Source organism: Symphalangus syndactylus, chromosome 18, assembly GCF_028878055.3.
Source record: "Symphalangus syndactylus isolate Jambi chromosome 18, NHGRI_mSymSyn1-v2.1_pri, whole genome shotgun sequence".
NCBI lineage: Eukaryota > Metazoa > Chordata > Mammalia > Primates > Hylobatidae > Symphalangus > Symphalangus syndactylus.
The window spans coordinates 100917396-100942930 of NC_072440.2; the positions used below are offsets into that span (position 1 = coordinate 100917396).

Here is a 25535-nt window from a genome sequence, read left to right on the forward strand (position 1 = left end):
GTTAAAAAGCACACATTTGGAGTTAGAAAGAGTGCCCTCACATCTCAGCATTGTTCCATTCTCTGAGCAAGTCGCTTCATTTTTTTTAGAGTCATATATGAAAAGTGGGGTTATAATCCCTTCCTCGCCCATTCTTCCTTCTCTCTTTTTCCCTTACTTGAAAATCCTTGACATGTCAGAAGCCAAGGAGAGTGCCTAAGTTTGAGCAAGAAGCTTTTGTCACAGTACTTCCTCCATAGTAAGTTAGTTATTCTAATTATTAAGAGAGAGCACAAAGCCAGGCACGGTGGCATGCTCTTGTAGTCCCAGCTACCTGGGAGGCTGAGGCAGGAGGATCACTTCAGCCCAGGAATTTGAGGCTGCCGTGTACTGTGATCACTCCTGTGAACAGCCACTGTACTCCCAGCCTGGGCAACATAGTGAGAAACCCATCTCAAACAAAAATAAATTTTTAAAAGAGAGGTCACAGCTGGTTAGGTTCACAGGAAGACTGAGAGTCCAGCAATGCCACCAAGGGTCCCAGCACAGACATCAGGAGGGGGCTCCATAGTTTAGCTGACATAAATTATGGAGCATCAGTTGGCTTTGTTATTGATCAATGTAGTGGGCTGAATACTGTCCCCCAAAATTTATGCCACCAGAACCTTCAGAATATGACCTTATTTGGAAATAGGATCTTTGTAGATGTAATTAGTCAAGTGTTGTGCGATGAAATCATCCTGGATTTAGACTGACTCTAATCCCAATGAATGGCGTCCTTGGAAGAACAGGCCAGGACACAGAGACATGAGAAGGCCATGTGAAGACAGGGCAGAGATTGGAGTAAGCTGGGATAAGCCAAAAACTTCTCTACCAAAAGCTGGTGAGGCAAGGAAGTATCCTACCCGAGAGCCTTTAGAGGAAGCATAGCCCTGCTGACACCTTGATTTCAGACTTCCAGCTTCCAGAACTGTGAGATAATTAAATTTGTATGGATTGAAGACACCCAGTTTGTGGCTCTCTGTTCCGACAGCCTAGGAAACTCACACAGCCATTCTCTGCTTCTTCACCTGAACATTCTGGCTTTGTCTTGCTATAAAGTTTGAGCTGTGAACAGCAAATGTGAATGCAATGAATGAACTCCTGGTACCTGAGGAGGGATTTGAGAAAGAAGAGAACAACCTCCCATCACACCCACACAAACACTGCCTGCAAGACTAAGACCAAATCCTTTAGTGCGTCCTTCACTACACGCCAAGATCTCACCAGCCCAATGTTTCTACGGTCAACTGCGTTGGAATAGGATTCATTCCTCTCCCAGCCACATGCAACTGTTCAGTCGTCAGGACATTCTTGTCCTCTCCCATCCAAATCCAACCCATCCTCAAGTTTTAGGTTCTGCGCCACTTCCTCCAGGAAGTACACCCGAATCCATCCTGTATCACCAAGGATGCTTTTGGTTGGGAGTGCAAAAATACCTAACTCCAACTGACTTAGACAATGAGAGGAATTTATAGTTTCACATGACTGAAAACCCCAGAATAAGAATGGCATTAGGTAAGAAATATTTTGGTGGTTCTAGTTTATTTCTGTCTCTTCATTCACCTTCTGCAGTTAGCCTTATTGGAAGGCTGACTCACCTCATGGTTACAAAACAGATCTCAGCAGCTCCTGGGACTTCTTCCTTCAAATCCAACACTAAGGCTCAGTCTTTGTTTCAGCATTCCCAGTCAAAGTCTCAGTCTTCACTCTGATTGGTCCAGCTTGGGGTGGGCCTGAACCAATCACTGTGCCCAGGGGAATGGCTTGCCCTGATTGGCCAAGCCAGGTCTCATGTTCAACATCTGAAGCTGGAAAGAAGAATCTCCCTCGCTGGAATCACGTGGTTCTCCAACTAGAAGCAATGGCTGCTGGAAAAGGGGCAGGAGGAATGGAGGCTGAGAGACGACAATCAGATGTCCATTTCTTTCACACCCTCTTCTGTGTGCCTAATACATTTGTCCGCAGTTCTGTTAAGGCACTGACCATCCTTGCCATGGGTTTTATTTCAGTATCTGTACCTCCCTCTGAAAACTGCCAGCTCCTTGTGGCCAGAGAGTGTGTCTTGCTCGTATTTAGGTCCCAAGTTAACTTTTTGCACCGTTGGTGCTCAAAAAAGTCTTGTTGAAGTGAATTACATTTTAAAAAGGAAATAGAGAAAAAAGTTGTTTTCAGATTTTCAGATTCCCAAAGGATCCTATTACGTTGTTTTCCCCACGTTGATTAATCCCTTCTTCAGTAAGCAAGGCTAATCGTAGACAGCAGAGCGGCTCTCACGTGCTGAAACCAGATACATTTCGAATATTTTCATCATTTAAAAATGAAGTCCAATGTCCCCTGCATTTTTTGTGTGTGAATGTGCGCATCGCTATAAATAGAAGTGGAAAAACACTAAGGCTGTGTGAACTCAGTTGGCAGGGGCCCTGCATTCGGACCCCCAAATATAGCCTGCTGACAATTTGCCACGGGCATGATTTTTCCACACAGTTCATCATTTTATACATTCTGAGCAACCATCCTGGATATTTGTTCAACAGTACATTTTTTCCACTTCATCTTTTGGCCAAATGTGTGGCTTTTCCTTTAAAAAGAGATGAGAATGTCAGGCACAGATAAATATATATCCTGGCGCTTGGCTATAACGCAATTCTCCACAGGCAGTTCTGTCTCCTGTCCGTGGGAGTGCTTTAACTCTGGAAGCCTCCGGAAGGCCTGGGTCTCACACGCCCTCTCCCATAGCTTGAGCCAATGACGGGAACCCTGAAGAGAAGTTTCAGAGAGTGGGAAGCAGATGTCGTTTTCCGTTCAACAGAACCAGACAGAAAGGGAAGCTTGGTGAGGGGTTTCTCAGCAGAGGTGGAGCTCCGGGAAGCTTTGAAACTGTAGGGGACCACCTCAGAAAGTAGCCGTCAGTCTCAGAACTTTCCCCAGCCTTGTTACACTGCTGCTCCACCTACATTTCTCTCCGTTCTTCTCTCCCTCTCCAGACCCCACCCAGGTTCCAAAGTCCAGCCTCACTGCTGGACTTGATAAGTCTGATTATAGTTGATACAGGCATTTCCCTGGATCAACTATAATCAGATGTGTCAAATCCGATGTCTGGTCCATGTCAAAAATGTCAACTGGATCTGAGTGTGGGATTAGAATAGAATTCCCAATGGGTACCATGTAGTTAATGAGGGTCTAGATTTCCAGGCCAGACCGTAGAAGCCCATGTGACCCAGATGTGCTAGTGATGTTCTGGGTTGAGGCTTCAGGTCAGCTTTTGAAAGGGAATGGACCTCACTGGCCTCTTCATTTAGCCCCTCACCCTTGGTCCTTCCCTCTCCTTCCTGTCTCAGATGTGAATGATGCATACCTAGCGGTCAGCTGCCATCTGAGTGCCAGGAGAGCAAAGGCCACACCTTCTTGAGTAGCTGCAACAGTCCAGGACTGCTCACCTCTAGGCCTTTTTACAAATAGAAAGTGGGGGAAGAAATAAGGAAAGAGAAACCTGTTCAAAGAATCCACTGTAGGCACCTTTCTGCATCATGCAACAGAACATAGTCCTAAATTGATTCAGGATAGTTCTTTCTGCAGCTCCAGGGGTATTGACTCCTGATTTTAAACAACTGAGGGCTCACATATCTTTTTTTTAACTTTTTAATTTTTTTATTTTTTTGAGATGGAGTCTCGCTCTGTTGCCCAGGCCTGGAGTGCAGTGGCGCGATCTCAGCTCACTGCAACCTCCAGGTTCCAGGTTCAAGCAATTCTCCTGCCAAGTAGCTGGGATTATAGGCACATGCCACGCCTAGCTTATTTTTGTATTTTTAGTAGAAACGAGGTTTCACCATGTTAACCAGGCTGGTCTTGAACTCCTGACCTCAGGTGATCTGCCTGCCTTGGCCTCCCAAAGTGCTGGGATTACAGGTGTGAGCCACCACACCGGGGAAGATATCTTGATCACACAGAGGCCACCGATGAGCTTTGCTACTCCAGATGTCCCTTGACAGGCCTGGTGGCGGGTTGGATTGGGAAGAGGAGATCGTGGAAACACCAGATGGATTAAGTGGCTGGAAGGAGAGGCAGGAGAAGCTCTCAAGGGACATGCTCTTGTTTTAAAATAGCCACAGCAAAGTGAAACTGCCCCCAGCAGGGCTGCTGTCCTCGCTGTCCGCTCTGGGGCTATCCCAGCTCACCTGGCCATGCATGCCCCACTAGCAATTTTCTTCCTGCCAGGAGCTTGGAGCAACCTGAGTCCACATCAGCTCTCACTAAGCTAGGCCTCATCCACCTGCTACTCAGGCGAGAGGAATCCTGGATGCTCAGTGGCTTCAGCCAGGGCCACAGGCTGGTTCTCAGCAGTCTTCTGTGAGCAGCAAACAGAGCCCAGAGGCTTCAAGGGCAGGCCTGGGTCTGCTCTGAGGGGCTGCAGCACAGCCTAGAGCCCCCGTGGCATTTGTCAAATGGTGGCAGCAGCTCTGAGAATTGTGTGCTGTATCTGATCACAAAGTTTCATCTTTCCGCAGCATAGGACTTTGCAGAAAAGGACAATGGCTTTGCCAAGGACCAAAGACTGAGTCACTGCTATTGTGCTGGAGTGAAGAGAGAGGGATCAGAGGAGATCTCTGGGCAGGAACAATCTTATTACTATTGTTACTTTTAATAATTCTAATAATAGGGTCACAATTGTATTTTTTTCCCAGAGTATTGTCACCTCTATTGACTCATTTAATTCCCACAATATCCCTCTGAAGTAGGAAAGCGAAAGCTGGGGGTATTGGATTCACATTTAAGAAATGAAGAAACGGAGGCTCAGAAAGGGTCACCAACTCCACAGGATCACACAGAGAATCAGATGTGATCTCAAACTAAAGGTAATACTAATAACAGTTGTATCACCCAGGGTCCCCGCAGGGAACAGTGGCATTCTCCAAAGAGGTAGTTCCTAAGAATGTAATGAAGGGACTATTTACAGAAGTGGGCACAGGTTAAGGGTACACAAGAAGGGAAGCATCTGAGGCCAGCAAGAGCAGGAATGCCCTGCCACCCTGACGCCTGGAGGAGCAGAGAGAGCGGGCAGAACCTCAGTGAGAGCTTTGCCTGTAGGAGGGGGCCACCAGGCAGGAGCTGAGAGAAATACAGCCGTTGCCAGACCCACAGCTCTTCCCTCCCAGCCCCTCCCATTTCCTGTTGGTGCCTCCCATTGGGCAATTACGCTCATTGCCTGCAGTCCATGGGGTCAGCTTCCCACAGCTGAGGGCCAGTGGAGAAGGGTGCAGAGCAGATCCGGAGGAAAATGGAAAATACCCAGCTGCGATCTGCTGTGTCCTGATTACATGGCAGAAACCATACTAGGGACTAGGTGGTTTCGCATAATCCTTGCCATAGTGCTGTGTAGTAGAAACAAAATCTCAGATGGCCAACTCAGATGTATAAGAAATGAAGCAGGCCGGGTGCGGTGGCTCACGCCTGTAATCCCAGCACTTTGGGAGGCCCGGGCGGGCAGATCACGAGGTCAGGAGATCGAGACCATCCTGGCTAACATGGTGAAGCCCTGTCTCTACTAAAAATACAAAACGAAATTAGCTGGGCGTGGTGTCGGGCGCCTGTAGTCCCAGCTACTCGGGAGGCTGAGGCAGGAGAATGGCGTGAACCCGGGAGGTGGAGCTTGCAGTGAGCCGAGATTGAGCCACTGCACTCCAGCCTGGGCGACAGAGCGAGACTCCGTCTCAACAAAAAGAAAGAAATGAAGCATTTGGCTGGGCGCAGTGGCTCATGCCTGTAATCCTGGCACTTTGGGAGGCTGAGGTGGGTGGATCACTTGAGGTCAGGAGTTCGAGACCAGCCTGACCAACATGGTGAAACCCTGACTCTACTAAAAATACAAAATTAGCAGGGCATGGTGGCCGCACACCTGTAATCCCAGCTACTCAGGAGGCTGAGGCAGGAGCACCTCTTGAACCCGGGAGCAGAGTTTGCAGTGAGCTGAGATGGCGCCATTGCACTCCAGCCTGGGCAACAAGAGTGAAACTCCATCTCAAAAAAAAAAAAAAAAAAAGAAATGAAGCAGTTATAGTTTTTCTAAGTATATAATTTAATTTCTAAATGGAGCCTCCATTCTGCTAGGTGGCAGAAATTTTGTGTCAGCTCATGGTTTCTTCAGCCAGTTCTGGATCCCAGCATAACCCAACCCCTTGAAAACGTCTTCCAGGAGCTTTGTGTGTGTCCATGTGGCTTCCCAAGTGCCCAATCACCAGCTGCTTCTGTCCATGCACGCACACTGACGTCTCTCAAGGCATCCTTGTTCCCATCTGGTCTCTTGTCATTGGATCAAATTAATGAGGGCCTGTCCCAACTATACGATCTGTCTAGGTCCTATTCTCTTTCAACCCCCTAGGGAACTCAGGAAACATTGGGCTATTGTCCATAATGTGGTGATGGTGGTGGTGGTGGTGGTGGTGGTGGTGGTGGTGGTGGCGGTGATGGTGGTGGTGGCGGTGGTGGTGGCGGTGATGGTGGCGGTGGCGGTGATGGTGGCGGTGGTGGTGATGGTGGTGGTGATGGTGGTGGTGGTGGTGGTGGTGATGGTGGTGGTGATGGTGGTGATGGTGGTGGTGGTGGTGGTGGTGATGGTGGTGGTGGTGATGGTGGTGGTGATGGTGGTGGTGATGGTGGTGTTGGTGGTGGTGATGGTGGTGGTGGTGGTGGTGGTGGTGATGGTGGTGGTGGTGGTGGTGGTGATGGTGGTGGTGGTGGTGGTGATGGTGGTGGTGATGGTGATGGTGGTGATGGTGATGGTGGTGGTGATGGTGGTGATGGTGATGGTGGTGGTGATGGTGGTGGTGGTGGTGGTGATGGTGGTGGTGATGGTGATGGTGGTGGTGATGATGATGGTGGTGGTGGTGGTGGTGGTGGTGGTGATGGTGATGGTGGTGGTGGTGATGGTGGCGGTGGCAGTGATGGTGATGGCGGTGGTGGCAGTGATGGTGGCGATGGCGGCGGCGGCGGCGGTGGTGGTGATGGTGGTGATGGCAGTGTCACCCTAGGCTGCCTTGGTCCAGCCAGCACGCAGCCTTCTCTATTCATTCTCTCTCGTGTGGACCCATGGGGGAATTCTATGAGTCTTGCCACTTCAGGGCTCCACTCAGAAGGCAAGGTGAAGTCTTCTTTGGAGCCGGATTCCCAAATGGATCTGGAGTCTCCATTACGCACAACCCCCTAGGGGTTTGACCCAGAATCCTCCTCTCAGGGTCACGTGGCAATATCTACCCAACCCTCTTGCTTCTTCTCTCCTCCCTCTTGACTCTTTTCCCACCCGCCTCCTGCCATTGACTCCAGCCTATAGAATCTTTAAACAATCACTGGCGTATTGAAAGAATGGCTCTGGGGAATTAGGCATATTTCTGTTTCCAAATCTACTGTTTATGCATAAGCTTTATTCTCCAAGGCTTTCAAGGATAGGATTTTAAAGTTGAAAGGCCTAGATTTTTGCAACCTAAAGCTTTTTCTTTAAAAAAAAGTTTTTTTTCTTATGTCTGACATGGGAAAATTAGGAGCTCAAAAATTGAGTGTTGCCATCTTGGTTGTCTGCCTTCTCTGGTGGCATCCCTTCCCTGGGGTAGTAAGCCTCAGCTGCCATCTGAAAAAGAAGGACCTCAAATTACAGGAACTACCCAAGATGAAAACCATAGCAATAGTTAATGCAGAAATGGAATCATCACGAAGCTAACGCAGCTGAAGTTTCAGGGCCTCTGTCAGAAAAGCCCCTTCCCCAGCCTTGGGAGGACTAAAGCAATAGATTAGCATGGTTTTTTGTTGTTTTTTTTGTTTTGTTTTGTTTTGTTTTGTTTTTTGAGACGGAGTCTCGCTCTGTCGCCCAGGCTGGAGTGCAGTGGTGCGATTTTGGCTCATTGCAACCTCCGCCTCCCGGGTTCATGCCATTCTCCTGCCTCAGCCTCCTGAGTAGCTGGGACTACAGGTGCCCACCACCCCGCCCGGCTAATTTTCTGTATTTTTAGCAGAGACAGGGTTTCACCGTGTTAGCCAGGATGGTCTCAATCTCCTGACCTCGTGATCCGCCCACCTGGGCCTCCCAAAGTGCGGGGATTACAGGCGTGAGCCACAGCGCCTGGCGCAGCATGTTTTTATAAAATATGCAAAAATCAAGATATAATATTTTAACAATTCCCGAAGCCCACCTCTCCCACTCAGACTTCGTTTCCACCACACTTCTACTTGTGTTGGGTGGTGATGTGGCTGTTTGGGGCTTTAGCCAAGGGGAAGTCGAACTGGGTCTACGCAGTAACATCCTCAGCCTGGATAGGGCAGTGCACACCCTCTACTTTCAAAAGCTCCTCTCTTGTCCTTCTCTAGCTGCATTTCTACCCTAAGGGCAAGGAGTCTACAGGGCCAAAGGGAGCTTCACCCTCTTCCAGGCTACTCCTCAGGTGCGGCAGCCATGGGAATCTGCCTCTCAGAGCTTCCTTGAAGAAGAGCATGAGGGACCGGGCGCAGTGGCTCACGCCTGTAATCCCAGCGCTCTGGGAGGCCGAGGTGGGCAGATCACGAGGTCAAGAGATCAAGACCAGCCTGGCCAACATGGTGAAACCCCATCTCTACTAAAAATACAAAAATTACTTGGGCCTGGTGGCGCACACCTGTAGTCCCAGCTACTTGGGAGGCTGAGGCAGGAGAATCACTTGAACCCGGGAGGCAGAGGTTGCAGTGAGTCGAGATTGTGCCACTGCACTCCAGCCTGGTGACAGAGAGAGACTCTGTCTCAAAGAAAAACAAAAAACAGGAAAAAAAAAAAAAAAAAAGAAGAGCATGCTGTCAGCAGCAAGGGCTGCAGTTAGCTGAGACCTCCAGCCAGAACAGCATCAGGATCTGCCAGTGTCTGAATCAAGGCCACACTTCCGCCAGGCAGTGTCTGAGTCAAGGCCACACTTCCGCCAGGTCCTTCAGCTAAAGAGGGACCACAGCAGGAATCCTAGTGGCTGGCCAGTTCTGCCAGTGGGAGAACCTTCTCATGGGCAGTCTTTCACTATAGCTCCCTATTGGGTTGAACCAGGTTTCATCAGATGGCATCTCACTCTGAGCCTCTACCTGCTTAATCTGCTCATTCTCTAGTTCCTTTCAAAGGTTCAGATTGGCACTGGGATATTAAGTCTTTTTCTGCCCAATCCTGCTTCATCCTCCTATCATGTTAACGAGGCTTACCTCTTACTCAGTTTCCAGCACTCCTAACTGACTCCATTTCTTCTACCCAGAGGACCTCACCTGACACCATCGATGCTGGAAGTGGCCTGAGAAAGCAATAAAGAGAGGGCGTGGCACCTTGATCAGCTAGCATGAGGACTCCATCCCAGGTGGTCTGGGAGGCACAGAGTGTGCCTAGGATGACACAGCAACCCAATTGCTATACTTTCAGTGATGTTGACTTGGGAAATTGCTCTGATGGTGGGAAGACCCAAGTGGTGGATGCCCCTGATGACTTTGGTTCCCAAGACCCCTCTGAGCCCTCAGTGCTGGCAGGGTTTGCCACTTCTCTCAAGAGTCAGCCCTTTCCCCACCCTGTAGAGGTCTGTCCCCTACACGATAGCAGGGCCCCCCTCAGGATCTGCCCCCATATCCTTTCCTGGCTGCAAAGCCAATAAGTAGGATTAAGTGGCAGCGTAACCCAGCTGGGGACAGGCTAGGCTTGATAAGAGAGGAAAGCAAGGGCCCCGAAAGGTGCTGCGAGAATGGACTGCCATAGACCAGTGGGCGCTAAAGAGGGTCCAGGCAGGGAGGGTGTTGAGGAGGGTGGGGCTTAAGACCAGGTTTATTAGTTCATTCTCATACTTCTATAAAGAACTACCTGAGACTGGGTAATTTATAAAGAAAAGAGGTTTAATTGGCTCACGGTTTTGCAGGCTGAACAGGAAGCATAGCAGCTTCTGCTAAGATTCTGGGGAGGCTCCAGGAAACTTACAATCATGTGGTGGAGGAAGGGGATGCAGGCACATCTTACATGCCAGAGCAGGAGGAAGAGAGAGAGAGGGGGAGGAGGTGCTACACACTTTTAGACAACCAGATCTTGTGAGAACTCTACCATGAGAGCCGCACTGGGGAGACGGTGCTAACCCATTCATGAGAACCTGCTCCCATGATCCAGTCACCTCCCACCAGGCTCCTCCTCCAACATTGAGGATTACAGTTTGACATGAGATGTGGATGGAGACACAGATCCATATGGATCCAAACTATATCATTTCACCCCGGCCCCTCCCAAATCTCATGTCCTTCTCACATTGCAAAATCCAATCATACCTTCTCAACAGTTCCTTCCCCAAAGTCTTAACTCATTCCAGCATTAGCTCAAAAGTCCACAGTCCAAAGTCTCATCTGAGATGAGGCTAGTTAGTCCCTTCCACCTATGAACCTGTAAAATCAAAAACAATTAGTTACTTCCAACGTACCATGGGGGTACAGGCATTGGGTAAATACTCCCATTCCAAAAGGGAGAAATCGGCCAAAAGAAAGAGGCTACAGGCCCCACTCAAGTCTGAAACCCAGCAGGGCGCCATTACCTCTTAAAGCTCCAAAATAATCTCCTTGATTCCATGTCTCACATCCAGGGCACAGTGATGCAAGGGGTGGGCTCCCAAAGCCTTGGGCAGCTCTGCCTCTGGGGCTCTGCGGGGCTCAACCCCTGCAGCTGCTCATAGGCTAGCGTGGTGCCCTGAAGCAGTAGAGGCACATGGTAGTGCTTAATTGCCAGGAGCCAGAAGGTCACACCCATTGCAACAACTGGCAAGGCTGGAGTGGCAGCCAACAGGACTTGACTTCCAGAGTAAGGGAGATGTTGACAGAATACAGCAATGCTAGCGAGGGGCAGCCCATATGTGGACTGCTGTGTGTGTGTGTGTGTGTATTTATGTGTGTATATATAAACTGGACTGGAGTTAACTTTTTGAAAAAGATGACTTTTTAGTTTACTTGATGTCATTTTATTTGTTTTTTTTTTTTTTTTTGAGACGGGCTCTCACTACATTGCCCAGGTTGGTTTCGATCTCCTGGGCTCAAACGATTCTCCCACCTCAGCCTCCTATGTAGCTGGGATTACAGGCATGAGACACAGCCCCTGACTGGAATCGGTTTCCAGAACTGAGAACCATTGACTGAAGAGGTGGCTGGGTACCCAGGAGAAAGAATCCTGTGATGTGACAATTTTTAAAGTAGAGATTTCAGATAAACAACAGGACCTATGACCACTTACTAGAGTGACTTTTTGCTGGGGAAAGAAGGACTATCTGAAGATCTGAATTGACACTGACATCCAGAGATCCAAAGCATCCTCCTAGCCCATCTCTTAGAGTAAGGCCATGCAAAGAGCCAGGGAATAAAGTGAGTGCTGGCTGAAGTCCAACTGAGAGTGGGTCCACTGGCTCCATGGATCCATCCTGAGGTCATTTTCTCAATCCCTGAATGTACAATTGGCATTGGAAAAACTCTCACATTGGGTTTTTGGCCTGTAGAGTAAAAGCTATCATACTGGGGAAAGCCAAGTGAAAACTCTTGATACTACTCCCACCCTGAACCTCAGCCAAGAGAGGAAAATACAAACAATATCACATCCCAGGGGCTGCTAGAGATTAATGCCACCCTTATGGAACTCAAGGAGGCATGGCTGGAGGTCTCCCCTGTATTTCCATTTAGTTGACCAGACTGGCCTCTGCAGGAACCAGAGGGAACCCAGAGAACTGTGGACCACCACAAACCCAAATAGTAATTAGCCCCAGTTACCACAACCAATGTAGTACCTTTGCTAGAGCAGATTACTATGGCCATTGATTTAACGAGTGCATTCTTTTTTATCCTGATCAGAAAAGAGAATCAGAAATATTCTGCACTCACATGGAATGGACAACACACGTCTACAGTTTTGCCCCAGGGCTCTTTGACCCACTCACTTGCTTTCTGTCTTAACGTAGTCTAGAGAGATCTGGATTGTTTGGGCGTCCCACAGAGCATCATATTGATCCATGAAAATGATGACATCTTTCTAATTTGGCAGGATGAGAAAGAAGTAGCTGGCCTGTAGAGGACTTAGTAAAGTACATGTGCCGTCAAGGGTGGGGAAGAAACTCTATGAAGATTCAGAGACTGGCATATCAATAAAGTTTTTAGGGATGAAGTGATCAGGGGCATGCCAGGGCATCCTCTCCAAAGTAAAAGACAAATTGCTGCATTTTACAACCCCTATTGCAAAGAAGGAGGCACGATGCCTGATAGGCCCCTTGGATTCTAGAGGCAATATGCTCCACACTTAGGAAGGCTATTCCGGACCATCTGGTAAGTGACATGGAAGGCTGCCAGGTCTGAGTGGCCAAGAGCAGAGTGGGGCCTGCAGCAGGTTCAGGCTGTGGTGCAGGCAGCCCTGCTGCTTGGGCCGTTTGATCCCGCAGTCCCTGTGGTGCTGGAGGTGTCAATGGTGGAGGAGGATGCAGTGTAGAGCTAATGACAAGCCGCCATGGGAGCATCACAACACAGGCTCCCGGGGGCCTGGAGCAAGGCCATGCCATCTGCAGCAGAGAATGCACGCTTTTCGAAAAGCAGCTCTCGGTGTGTTATTGAGCCCTGATGGGAATGGGACAGTTGCCCAGGGGATCTAAGTGAAAATGCATCTAGAAATACCCAGCACGATCTGGGCTCTCATCGAGTGATGGAAAAGCTTCACCTGGGATCAAGCCTGAGCTAGGGGTGAGGGAGCACAGGGAAGTTGTATGAGCAGGTGTCCCAGACCCCGTGTCATCTGCCACAGCTGCACCATTACCCCTCCCTCAGCACACCCCCATGGCCATGCCGTCAGTGGGAGCGGGGGGCGGGGGGTGCCTTCTATAGCCGGCTGAGGGTGGAGGAAGGGCCCGAATTTAATTTGCAGATGGTTTGGCTGGGTGCTGTGTGCAGAAACAAGCAGAAACTGGAGAGCAGCTGCCTTACAGCGACACTCAGGGACAGACCAGTAAAGACAGTGGCCAGGGGAAACCCTTCTGATCAGGGGGATTCCAGCATTGTCCCTGGTCATGCACTTTGTGTGGAAGGAATCTTTGCCAAAGGTGAAAAAAATCTGAACTCATGGCAGTGACAAGAGTTCACCTTGTCACCTGACCTGGCAGACTGGTCAGGGGCCAGCCTAGAAGAATGAATGATCAGAGACAAGGAGGTCTGGGGGAGAGGCATTTCATGGATACATGGAAATTGACGTAAAGAATGGTGATCTTTGCATTATATATCAACTACCTGAAAGCATTAGTCACGAAAGGGGCACTAAATAGCCAAGTAGGCAAAATAGCTCAGCCACAGGATGTCAGCTAGCATACGCCGTGAGCTATGAACTGGCAGAAGCAGAGATGACATATGGGCCCAGCAGCATGAACTCCCACTTACCAAAGCCAATCTGGCTATTGTGGACCGTAGCAGTCACGGAGGCGTGTGGCTCAGATCTCCCTTCCAGAAGGATCTTGCTGGTCAGCAGCAAGGAGAGTAGTTAGCTGGCAGCATCCAGCTGAAGCCCCTTCACAATTCACTACAGCCCCACCTGGGTGGCCCGGCCAGCAGTGAGCATGCCGGGAGCTTTCTATGCCCAATGCAGGACTCCTCTGATGGGCAGTCTGCACCAGAACTGCCCATCGGGTTGACCACACTGTAAATGATCTCCAGAACAGTGTGGGGCTCCCCCCGCCCATTTTTGCCCTCGACACGTTTCAGATCAGCATTGTGACGTGAATCCTTCCCCAACCAGCTCTCCTCTGTCGCTTTTTATCTTTCAAAAATGTCTCTCCTCAGGAACCTTCTTGCATCCCCAATTCCATTCCTGGATCTGCTTATCAGAAGACCTGGATTGATACTCCAGGCCCAGAGACCCTTGCCAATATCAATCATGTTACCAGGGCCTGTCAGGACCACTGCCCACGTCCTCCCAAAGGCTGGCTCACACTGGTGTGCAACCCCAGGCCCGAGGGGCTGCCAAAATGGCTGTGTACATGGGAGTGGTCGATCTTAGCCATGAGCCTAGGCTATCCACACACGTGCCAGAGCCCTCAGGCTGCAAAGTGCTTCCTCCTGGAGAAGGAGAACCGGCAGCCAGCCAGGGGGCAGGGCCAGCTTTCCCCACACAACACATTCCCGATGGAACCCAGGATTCTGAGAATTCTAAATTTGAATCTGGCCTTTCAAATTGTCAGGGTAGAAGGATGGGACACAATGTATTTAACGGTTTGTTAGCGTGATTGATGACTTTCAGGAATTTATTTTAAACATATGAAAAAGGGACCTCCTTTCTAGTCTCGTCCTGGGCTATGCAATTGTTAGGAGTAGGCCTGGCCTGGAGATTCATTTTATCTGGGTAAATGGGATATACTGATGCATTTCAAAATCACTTCCATTAAGTTGTTGCTAGCCATCCTGGTGGAAGAGGGGTTTCTAGAAATCCTCCTGAGGCCTATGGTGCCCACTCACCAGGCATCACGACAGAAAGTGCAGTGCTCAAAGTCACACTGAAACAAATGCATTCCGGCTGTAAAAGGATGGGTTTGTGGGGATGAAGCAAGGCATGGCAAGGTTGAAGAAAATGCTTCTAATCATGAATATGTAATTGCAATTGCAAGCAGAGAATTTGTTTGTCATTGATACCTAGTTGAAGCTCTCAATAATAAAAAACAAATTTTGACCAACTGTGCTAAGGAAAAGACTGAATTAACTTTGTAATCTCTTTACAGAAACAGAAAATACTACCACCAAACACCATTGGCATAGGAAGAAGCTATTAAAATGTATGCAGCCAAAAAATGTAGGAAAAAGGTACTAGAAGCTTAGAAGACAATTGATAAAATGTAGTACATTATTTTTCTAGATTTTGTGATATTCGTGGTATTTGTTCAGTTTTTCTTTTTTCTTTTTTTTGAGACAGGATCTCACTCTGTTACTCAGGCTGGAGCGCAGTGGCGTGATCACGGCTCACTGCAGCCTCAACCTCTCAAGCTCAGGTGATCCTCCCACCTCAGCCTCCTGAGTAGCTGGGACTACAGGCGTGTGCTACCACGCCTGGCTAATTTTTGCATTTTTTGTAGAGATGGAGTTTCACCATGTTGCCCAGGCTGGTCTGGAACTCCTGGACTCAAGTGATCTGCGCGTCTCCACCTCCTGAAGTGTCGGGATTACAGGCATGAGCCACTGTGCCTGGCCCAGTTTTTCTTTTTAATTGAAATTTGTTGTGACTTTTTTTATCCTAAGTAAATATCCCCTTTTATATTTAATGTGTTTGTAAATTTGTATTCTTCTTTCTTAAAAAGGACCCTCCACACTGAATAAGCTTCAGGCCCCACAATACCCAGATCCACTCCTGAATGAATATTAGTATTACTAGCCAAAGTATTAATTTATCACATCCATGAGGGAGATAGAATTGCCTCTGTTTTACAGAAAAGTAAAGGCCAGGAGATGAAGTTGCTTACTCATTCTGACTCTGAATGCTTTTCCCGCTAGATTCTGGAATCTTCAGGCTTCTTGGCGCTCAGCCTGTTCGTTGATCCTCCTGCTGCTTCTACCACCCAGATCCCAGCAAAGAAAGCCAGAGGGAGACTAAATAGGAAGAAGAAGCCTCTCTGAATAAGCTGAGAAGGTTCCATAACGTCCCACTCTTCCGCAGCCTGCAGTCAGGGAGATGGGGTGGGGGTGGGAGTGGCCGTACAGAAACCAAACACCAAGTGGCCCAAACAACCAGCTTTTGCAGGAAGGCAGAAGAGGCAGTGAGGGGCTCCGGATTCCAGGCCAGGACCCTCGGACCTCAGTTAACGGCCAGTGTGGCTGAAGCCTGACATCACCAACAGAGACAAGGAGGAGAGTAGGGAAGGATTACATATCTGTGGCTCTGATTTCCTGAAATAGTCCGGCCCTGCATGAAAGATCTGCTGTGTAGAACCAGAGTCTAATCCAAGTTGAGGATGGCCACTAAGGGCACCTGATTTCTCACTTATCTTTAGCCATGGGCCATGAACATTCCTTTGCTAATCAAGGCTGTTAACAACCCCAAAAGCATTGCCTCTTAGAGCAGAAAGAATCCCAAGATCACTGAATCCAGGGATTCTTAGGTCCACTCTGATGAAACAGAGAATCAATGAGTGACACTTCCAAAAGCTCAATGTATGCAATTTAAACTATCATTTTGGCCAAGACATATATATTTTTTGTTGTTAAAATGTCTTTGGTGCAATGATGGAAATAATGATGGTGATATTTGCTAGTATTTATTGAGTGTTGCCATGTTCTGGGCATTGCGTTAAAGCCTTGCACAGTGTATCTCAATCACCATAAGAACCTTAAGAGAAAGACACAATTTTGGTTTTTTTTTTGAGACAGAGTCTCACTCTGTCACCCAGGCTGAAGTGCAGTGGCAGGATCTCGGCTCACTGCAACCTCCGCCTCCCGGGTTCAAGTGATTCTCCTGCCTCAGCCTCCCAAGTAGCTGGGACTATAGGCACACACCACCATGCCCGGCTATTTTTTTTTTTTTTTTTCTGAGATGGAGTCTTGCTCTGTCACCCAGGCCGAAGTGCAGTGGCAGGATCTCAGCTCACTGCAACCTCCGCCTCCCGGGTTCAAGTGATTCTCCTGCCTCAGCCTCCCGAGTAGCTGGGACTATAGGCATGCACCACCATGTCCAGCTATTTTTTTTTCCTGAGACGGAGTCTTGCTCTGTCACCCAGGCTGGAGTGCAGTGGTGCAATCTCGGCTCACTGCAGCCTCCGCCTCCCGGGTTCAAGCGATTCTCCTGCCTCAGCCTCCTGTGTAGCTGGGATTACAGGAACCCACCAGCACACCCAGCTAATTTTTGTATTTTTTTGGTAGAGACAGGGTTTCTCCATGTTGGCCAGGCTGGTCTCGAACTCCTGACCTCGTGATCTGCCCGCCTCAGCCTCCCAAAGTGCTGGGATTACAGGCGTGAGCCACTGCGCCTGACCCAATTATTAACCCACTTTTTCTTCTGAAGAAACTAAGGCTAGGGGAGATCAAACTGGTACAAGTCACACAGCATCATGTCACAGAGTTGGGACCTGAACTTGGCAGGTCTGATTTCCTTGTGCCTGCTCTTAACTAACTGTCACATCACCCTGCCTCTGTAGATTAAATGCAGTTTTCAATTCTGACATCCTGATCTCCCCAAATAAAAGTGTGGTGGCCGGGCCTTGCAGCTCACGCCTGTAATCCCAGCATTTTGGAAGGTTGAGGCCGGCAGATGGCTTGAGCTCAGGAGTTCCAGACCAGCCTGGGCAACAGTCTGTGAAACCCTGTCTCTACAAAAAATACAAAAATTAGTTGGGCATAGTGGCATGTGCCTATAGTCCCAGCTCCTCAGGAGGCTGAGATGGGAGGATGGCTTGAACCTCAGAGGTGGAGGCTGCAGTGAGCCAAGAATGTGCCACTGCACTCCAGCCTGGGTGACAGAGCAAGACTCTGTCTCAAACAAATAGAAATTTAAAAAGTGTGGCAACCCTGGGTTGGAACCTTGTGTTTTCTTAAAGAACTTATCCTGGCCTAGAAGTCTGGAAGCCCGAATGCCATTGGTGTAACTTGTCAGGTTCATCTGACACTTGCCTGGGGAGATATACTTGAGTTACCCAATGTCGTCCAGCAAGTTGGAAGCAAAATTAGACAGGGAAAAGACCTGGCCAAGTAGAATTTCAGCATCTGTGAGATACGAAAATTTGGGAATTTCCTTTGGTTTGGACAATGGCTGACTACAGGAAAGGCAACCTCTAGAAATAAATTCAGAAAACAATTCTTCCAACCTATGTTTCCCCAGGGACATCCCGGCTTCGACAATGTACTTCTGTGCAGCTCCAGGAATGCCTCTGCATTCCTCAGCAGAGTGGGAATTTCCAGTCCTGGTTCCTGGAGGCACATTCTCACCTCTCCCTGCTGTACTGCCTCCCACTCAGGAACTTCTTTCCCGTTGGCTGTCTCCATGGTGAAGCTGAGGGAAAGAGAGAGTTTAGATGGTTGCCATGGCAACAACAAAGGAGCTGTGGTTTCCTTGGTGATACTGGGAAGGTAGAGGCGGCAGGGCTCCAAGGATCTGTTCCCCACCCCAGTTCCCCTGCCTAGGTCACATCCTGGGCTGCCTGGATTAGGACCATGCTTGACAATAATAGCAAAACCTTCCAGATGATAGACACTCTCCGGGCCAGTGAGGCAGTGCTCTGTTCGGACTGTGGGTCCAGGCACACTCAGTCTGGGGCATGTTATTTCACCCTTCAGGCTCTGTTGCCTCATCTGTAAAATGGGGCTAATCATAGGATCAACTTGTTAGGGTTATGAGGAAATAAATGTAAAGGGCTTGGCTTGTGGTGAGTGGGAGTCAATTTGAACCACGATGATTACATGGTAACTATTGCTATTACAGACTAATAACACATGTCAGTACAATGCAGAGAGGGAGACAAGGCAGGTTAATAAGGCCATCTTGGGCCAGGCATGGTGGCTCACACCTGTAATCCCAGCACTTTGGGAGGCCGAGGCGGACGGATCACCTGAGGTCGGGAGTTCCAGACCAGCCTGGCCAACATGGCAAAACCCCGTCTCTACTAAAAATACAAAAATTAGCCAGGCGTAGTGGCAGGCGCCTATAATCCCAGCTACTCGGGAGGCTGAGGCAGGAGAATCACTTGAACCCCAGAGGCGGAGGTTGCAGTGAGCCGAGATGGCACTAGTGCACTCTAGCCTGGGCAACAAGAGTGAAACTCCGTCTCAAAAAAAAAAAGGCCATCTTGGAGATGAAGAAGCTGGAGGTCAGGGTTGGCAAGTGGGTCAACCTGAGTCCCACCATCGTCAAGAGCTGGTGCTGGAGTGAGAAGTCAGGCGTGTGGACCCAGAGTTCAGTGCTCTTTCCACCACACACCCACGCCCCCCCCTCAAATGGTATACACTCGGCCACCAGCTGGGCCTGCTTTCCTCACCTCGATCAGAGACCCTGAAAGCAGAGTATCAGCCCCTACTCCTGCCCCATGTCACTTGGTTTGCATCATAGGCCTGGACCAAGGCCACACAAGCATCTAGATGATTCTCAAAGCAATTAAGAAGCACAAAAAGGGAAGATGGAGCAAATTCAGGGAAGTCTCCCCATTCCGTAATTACTGGGAATTAGTCTACACTGAAGGCTGGGCTGCCGGTGACTGACAGAACGCTTCACGTTTCAGTGAGTGGTTTTTGCCTCATGTAGCCTCTCCCAGCCTTCCTCAATCATACAATTTACACATTATTAAAGTTTCACTTGTGTGATCTAGTCATTATTTAGAAGGTGACATATCATCATTCTGGGAAGACTTACCAGCTGTAGAACTAACCTGATTTATAATCAAATTCTAAATTCCACCCACTTCATTCTAGCAATGTGAATTTGGATGACTTCATTAATTTCTTTGAGCATCGGTTTTCCTGATCTGTAAGATGGGCACATAATGCTATCTCTTGACAGATTCCTTGTGAAGCTGAGAGGTGCTGTATGTATAACACCTGGTACGTTAGAAGTTATTCAACATGCGGTAGCCTTTCTTATTAAACACAGACGAGCTCTTCACCGTTCTCGTTAGTCCCCCATTGGGGTGGATGCCCCACGGCAGAATCAGGCTGCACAGGGATCTGTGACAAGGTGAGCTCAGGAACGTGTTGCTGACTTCAGCGCAGGCTCTTGCTTGCCTCACACGCAGGTAATTATTTCAGTCTGCAGCTGAATCATCACTCTCTAGGCAGCAAAGCAAGTTGCCTGGCTCAAATCTGCAGGGCTGGCTGGGAGTGCCCATCTTGGGGCCATTGGTCACAGCCACAGGGGTGGGTCCCTGGCTGCAGGTTTGGATTGCATGGTCCTCCCTGGTGCCCCTGCCTAACAGCGTGGAAAGTTAATATGTGACCAAAACCCGCCAATGAACTTGTATCTCCTAGGAATTTGGGATTGAGTCCAAGAGAGAGTTTAGTTAGTATCTTGATGTGGTTAAAATGTTTATATATAAAGCTTGGAATGGCGAATTGGCCATTTGCCACTTGATCCAGGCACTTGATCCAGGGAAAGACACATACACATGCGCACATACATTCACACAAGTGCACACACACGCACACACAAATACACAGATGCAGAATTCGGGGACAGATATCCCAGATCATGTGTCTGATCCTTTCTGGGTCCTGGGAGCATTTCTGACCTTAGGTTTGGTGAAATACCTTAAAATACATTCTCCCTTCTGGATTTTGTTATTGTTGTTAAACTAGGTCAAGTTTATTTCTACTATTTGCCACTAAGAGAAGGGAGATGGCCTATGAAGGGCAGGGCTGTGCTGCGATACGTTGAAAGAATTTGATTAACCAAGGTTCTACTCCTCAGGCTTTCATTTAAATAATAATAAAGGAACTCTCACATGCTGAGCAAAGGGATTATCATGACCTTTTCTCATAGCAGATCCTCCTTAGCAGAGGGAGCTCTGCAAAGGCAGACTGACACCATTTTTCAAAGCCTCAGCAACCGCATTTAAGCAGTTATTGGTTTTCACTGTTGCCTGATAAGCTCATTCCCCTCCAGGTGCAGGAAAGATCTGGAAAGCAAAATATGAAATGCACCCATGTACTGCCTGCCGCGGTTAGGATTTCTGACTAAATTAGTTCCTGTGGAAGCAGCTAGCAATGCTTGCCTCTATGCTGGAAGCTGTTCGTGACAGTCACCATAATCAATGAGAAAAGCCCAGGGTTTGGGGATTGCCCCAGAAAACCAGCCATCCATCCCCAGGACTGGGATTCAGAAGCACTCAGGAAAGTGCCCAAGGTGGCGGCCCACCAAGAAGCCAGCACCAGGCCAAAGGTCATGGGGCTCAGAGGGAGGAGGCTCAGGGGTGCAGGGCCACCTTTCCTGCCTCTGAAGGACTGTCTCGAAGAAGGAGTGGGAGGGAGGAGCTGGTACAGGTCGTTTATAGGCAGGATGTTTGTTAAGGAGTGCCATCTGCACCTGCCCTGGAAAAGAGGGCGGAAGGAAGCAGGATTGGGCAAAAGGAGAAGGTGAGGCCCAATGACAGCCTCGCTGACCACAGAAAGCACGAGAGCCAGAATGGCCCTCACAGCTGGTGAGCCCAGCTGACCAAGCCCTTATACCTTCCCCATTGGATGTGGGCCACCCCAAAAGGGCATGATCTTGGGCCAACCAGCTCTCTGCAGCTGAGGCAAATCCTGAAGGGGCTGACAGCTTTGTCTGTAGACAGCATTCCCACGAGCTAGGGAAGCAAGTTTTTTGGAGAAGGGGCATCTGGGTGACACATCACAGTGTCCACCAAAGGTACCCCCTGCAGAAGGCAGAACAGAAACCACTCAGAGGAAACTACAGGAAGCCAGATCCTGGTGCAGGCTGCTGTGCTGGCTGCAGCTGCTTGTCCTCTTTTTATTAGAATTAGTTGGGAGGCTATTAGGCTGAGAGAGCTTCAACACCTCAGGTTCCTAAGCAAAGAAAAGCCCAACTCAGTGAAAAGAGTAAAATGAAACTTATGCTTAACCAATCGCAAACTGCCAGCAAATCTCTAACCACAGGCTTTTCACTTTAACCAACCAAATATTTTATTTGTCTTCACTGTACAAACACCTTATAAAGGTTTTCCCCTTGCGTGCCCTCGACGGCATCTTGAACAGCCAGCAGTCGGGTGCTGCCCGATACATGAGTTGCTGAGCTTAATGTTCAAATAAACTTGTTAAAATCCTGATGTGCCCATGTTTACTTTTAACATTGAACTTATATGTACAAAGTGCCCATATACACTATCCCTTTGCCAAACACTTGATAAACACAGTTCCTGTCCAGAGTAGATAGTTGAACAGTTCAAACACAGAAGTATTTTACTCCCCACGTGTGCCAGGCATCTAGTCTATAGAGGCATAGGAGCTCAAATAAAATTTTAATAAGTAAAACTGTCACCAAAATTGTCTAGGTAAGATTTTTTTCAACAAAGATGCTCGTTGGCCAGGCATGGTGGCTCACGCCTGTAATCCCAACACTTCGGGAGGCTGAGGTGGGCGGATCACTGAAGGCCGGAAGTTTGAGACCAGCCTGGCCAACATGGAGAAACCCCGTCTCTACTAAAAAATACAAAATTGGCTGGGCGTGGTGGCACATGCCTGTAATCCCAGCTACTCGGGAGGCTGAGGTAGGAGAATCACTTGAACCCGGGAAGCGGAGGTTGCAGTGAGCTGAAATCACGCTATTGCCCTCCAGCCTGGGCAACAAGAGTGAAACTCCATCTCAACAAAAAGAAAAAAGATGCTGGTTGAGGAATTAGAAAGCCTAAATTTGAATCCAGGCTCTGCTGGCTATGTGACCTTGGTAAAAAGTCTCTAAGCCTCTCTGAGCCAGATCTAAAAACGGCAGTCCTAATACCTACCCGTGTAAGGTTGAAGCAAGATGAATAAGTTAACACATAAGGCTAGCACCGCCCATGACAGACAGCAAGGACGCAGAGACTGCTAGTAGTCTTTCTTCCTCTGATAACCACTCAGCCACTATGGATACTGTGAAAGTTATTGTTCCAACCAGAAGGGCCATAAACTGTTTTTTATGGCCTAATGAAAGCCAGATGCCAAACGGGGAACCACAGAACCAACGTTCATTCCTGAAACCTTTGGAATGCATAAGCTGCTTGGTGTCTGATGATTTCCATTACCCTTGGTCTAGAGATAGAGAAGAATTAAATACTTTATCTTGGGTGCTGGTTCAAACCTGGCCAAGGTCCACCTGGACTCAGTCATTCTGAGAGACCCTGGTCAGACAGCATCCTTGTGAAATCAAGTAAGCAGCTACTACAAGCAATCCAACACACACACACACACACACACACACACACACACACACGACAGCCTCACAGATAACTATCTGCAAAATGGGCAGAGCTCAGATTAAAACGTAAAAACCAAACTCATCTTGAGGATGAGACAGAGCCATTTGTGGCTCTGATAATTAGAAGAATTGAAGTCATCTTTGCCACCCAAGTTTGCTGAAAGTGGGAGGCAAGCAGAATATTTTTATTTCTGGTGACCTAAAAATGCTATGTTATAAACAGAACAGTTGAAAATCCCAAGCAGCAGCCCAATTTTACAGCCAAGGAGACTAAAGCCCAGAGAGGGTTGGTAACTTGTTAAAGACACACAGACCATTGTGGCTGGTTGAGTCGGGGGTCGGAGTCCCAGTCCACGGCACTGCCCTGTGCTTTCTCTTAATAGTGAGGGTAGGCGGCCAGGGTGTGGCTGGCAGTGCTCTTGAGCAGTGCCAGCCCTGACTCACCATCCTATGCTATTTCTGGCTTTGCAAGCAGTGAAGAGAGTTGGGGAAGGAGGGTCGGAAGTGGGAAAGTGGAATAGAGGCTGTATCCATTTCCCCAGGGCTGCCGTATCAAGGCACCACGAACTGGAGGGCTTAAATAGCAGAAATTTATTTCCCTACAGCTCCGGAGGCTAGAAATCTGAAGTCAAGGTGTAGGCAGGGTTGCTTCATTCCAGGGCGCTTTCCTTGGTGCACACGTGGCCATCTTCATCTTCACACGGTGTCCTTCTGTGTGGATCTGTGTCCAAATTTCCCCGTTCTGTAAGGACACCAGGCATATTGGATGAGGCACCCACCCGACTCCAAGATGACCTCATCTCCATTTATCACATTTGCAACAACCTATTTCCAAATTAGGTCACATTTTGAGGTCCTGGGGATCAGGACTTCGGAGCATGAATTTGGGAGCTGGAGGGACACAATTCAGTCCCTAACAGAGGGCTCTCCTTTGTGAATTAGTCCAGAGGGACAAATAGACCCACAGGCTGGTGAGCCCAGACATTTCCCATGTGTCTTTGGCAACTTGACATATAACATTATGGATCAATGAGAAAAGGATGGTCTAGTCAATAAACAACCCGAATAATCCAGCAATTTCACTCCCAGGCACATACACTCAGCTCTAGTTAGCAAATGTGACACCAAACCTTGTGTGAGAATATTCATTGCAGCGTTGTTGATAATACCCCAAAAAATTATCTACAGGAGAAAGAGCATGTAGGAGGTTGTTACGGGCCGAAATAAATGTGCCCCCCAAAATTCATATGTGGAAGCCCTAACCCAGCACCCTCAGAATGTGACTGTATTTGGAGATAGGGCCTTCAAATAGGTTGTTAAATTAAAATGAGGTCATTAAGGTGGGCCCAGATTCAATTGGACTGGCATCCTTAGAAGAAGAAGCCATTAGGAGAGACACATACAGAGGGCCGGCCATGTGGAGACAGAGGGAAAGGAACCAGCCTGCTCACACCTCAGTCTTGGACTTCAGCCTCCAGAGCTATGAGAGAACTACTTTCTGTTGCTTAGGCCCCTCAGTTTATGGTACTTTGATAAGGCATCCCTAGCAAATCAACACAGTGGTATATGTAGAAAGACATGCATAGAAAAGATAAACACCAGCTTTAAAACAGCGGTTACCTCTATAAGGAAGTGAGATGTGACCAGAGAGGGGTACTTAGAAGACTTGGACTATCTTTGCAGAATTTTAGTTTGCAAGCTGAGTGGTGAATATCTGGACAGTTATGTTATTCTTGCCACTTTTTATTATAAACCCACAGTTACTGGTAAGTGTGGCTGCTGTCTGAGTGACCTCTCCTTTCGAGGCAGCCTGGTGTAGAGGGGCTCTAACTATAACTTACTGGGTGACCTTGGGATTGTCCCTTCTCTCCTCTGGCTTCAGTTTCTCTAACTGGAAAATTTGAAAAATGAATTAATTCAATGTTTCTCAAAGTGTGTTTCATGGAACACTAAGAGTGTGAGGTTTTTTAATATATATTATATACCAGAGAAAAGGTTATCTGATCAACTAATTTTAGGAAGCATTAGATTATCAAAGATGTAATCACCTTGTTTTACTGCAGAAATCTCAAAGACTTTTAATGACTAGTTAACAGGAGGCTATGGTGTGTATACAACAGAGTCCTCTTTTCGAAGAATAGCAATCAATTTCTTTTCTCTGTTCATTCAAATAAAAGCTCATGTTCCTGATGGTTTTGAAAGAACATCAGTACTTTTCTGCGTGGGCTACTTTATGTAAATGCATATATTTAAAAAGTTTAGGCCAGGCGCAGTGGCTCATGCCTGTAATCCCAGCACTTTGGGAGGCCGAGGCAGGCAGGTCGCTTGAGCTCAGGAGTTTGAGACCAGCCTGGGCAACATGGTGAAACCCTGTCTCCACCAAAAATGCAAAAATATCAGCCAGATGTGGTGGCATGCACCTTGTAGTCCCAGCTACTTGGAAGGCTGAGGTGGGAGGATCGCCACCAGGAGGTGGAGGTTGCAGTGAGCCGAAGTCATGCCACTGCACTCCAGCCTGGGCAACAGAGCGAGACCCCATCTCAAAAAATAAAATAAAATAAAATTTAAATTTTAAAAAAAGTTTAAATGACAAGACAAAACAGATAGCTGTCTTATATGCGATAGACCATAC

At 48.2% G+C, this 25535-nt stretch overlaps 1 protein-coding gene across 2 annotated transcripts in view; it reads left to right on the forward strand.

The window, feature by feature from the left end:
* E2F6 (E2F transcription factor 6) overlaps positions 1-25535 on the forward strand; it is a 111126-nt gene that overhangs the window by 57657 nt on the left and 27934 nt on the right. The window contains exon 8 of one of the 2 annotated variants that reach the window (XR_010117253.1): positions 14763-14858. The exons of the other annotated variant lie outside the window; for it this stretch is intronic. The gene's annotated coding sequence lies outside the window, so the exon portion shown is untranslated. Of the gene's footprint in view, positions 1-14762; positions 14859-25535 lie in introns of those variants that run through there. 2 annotated transcript variants of the gene reach the window in all.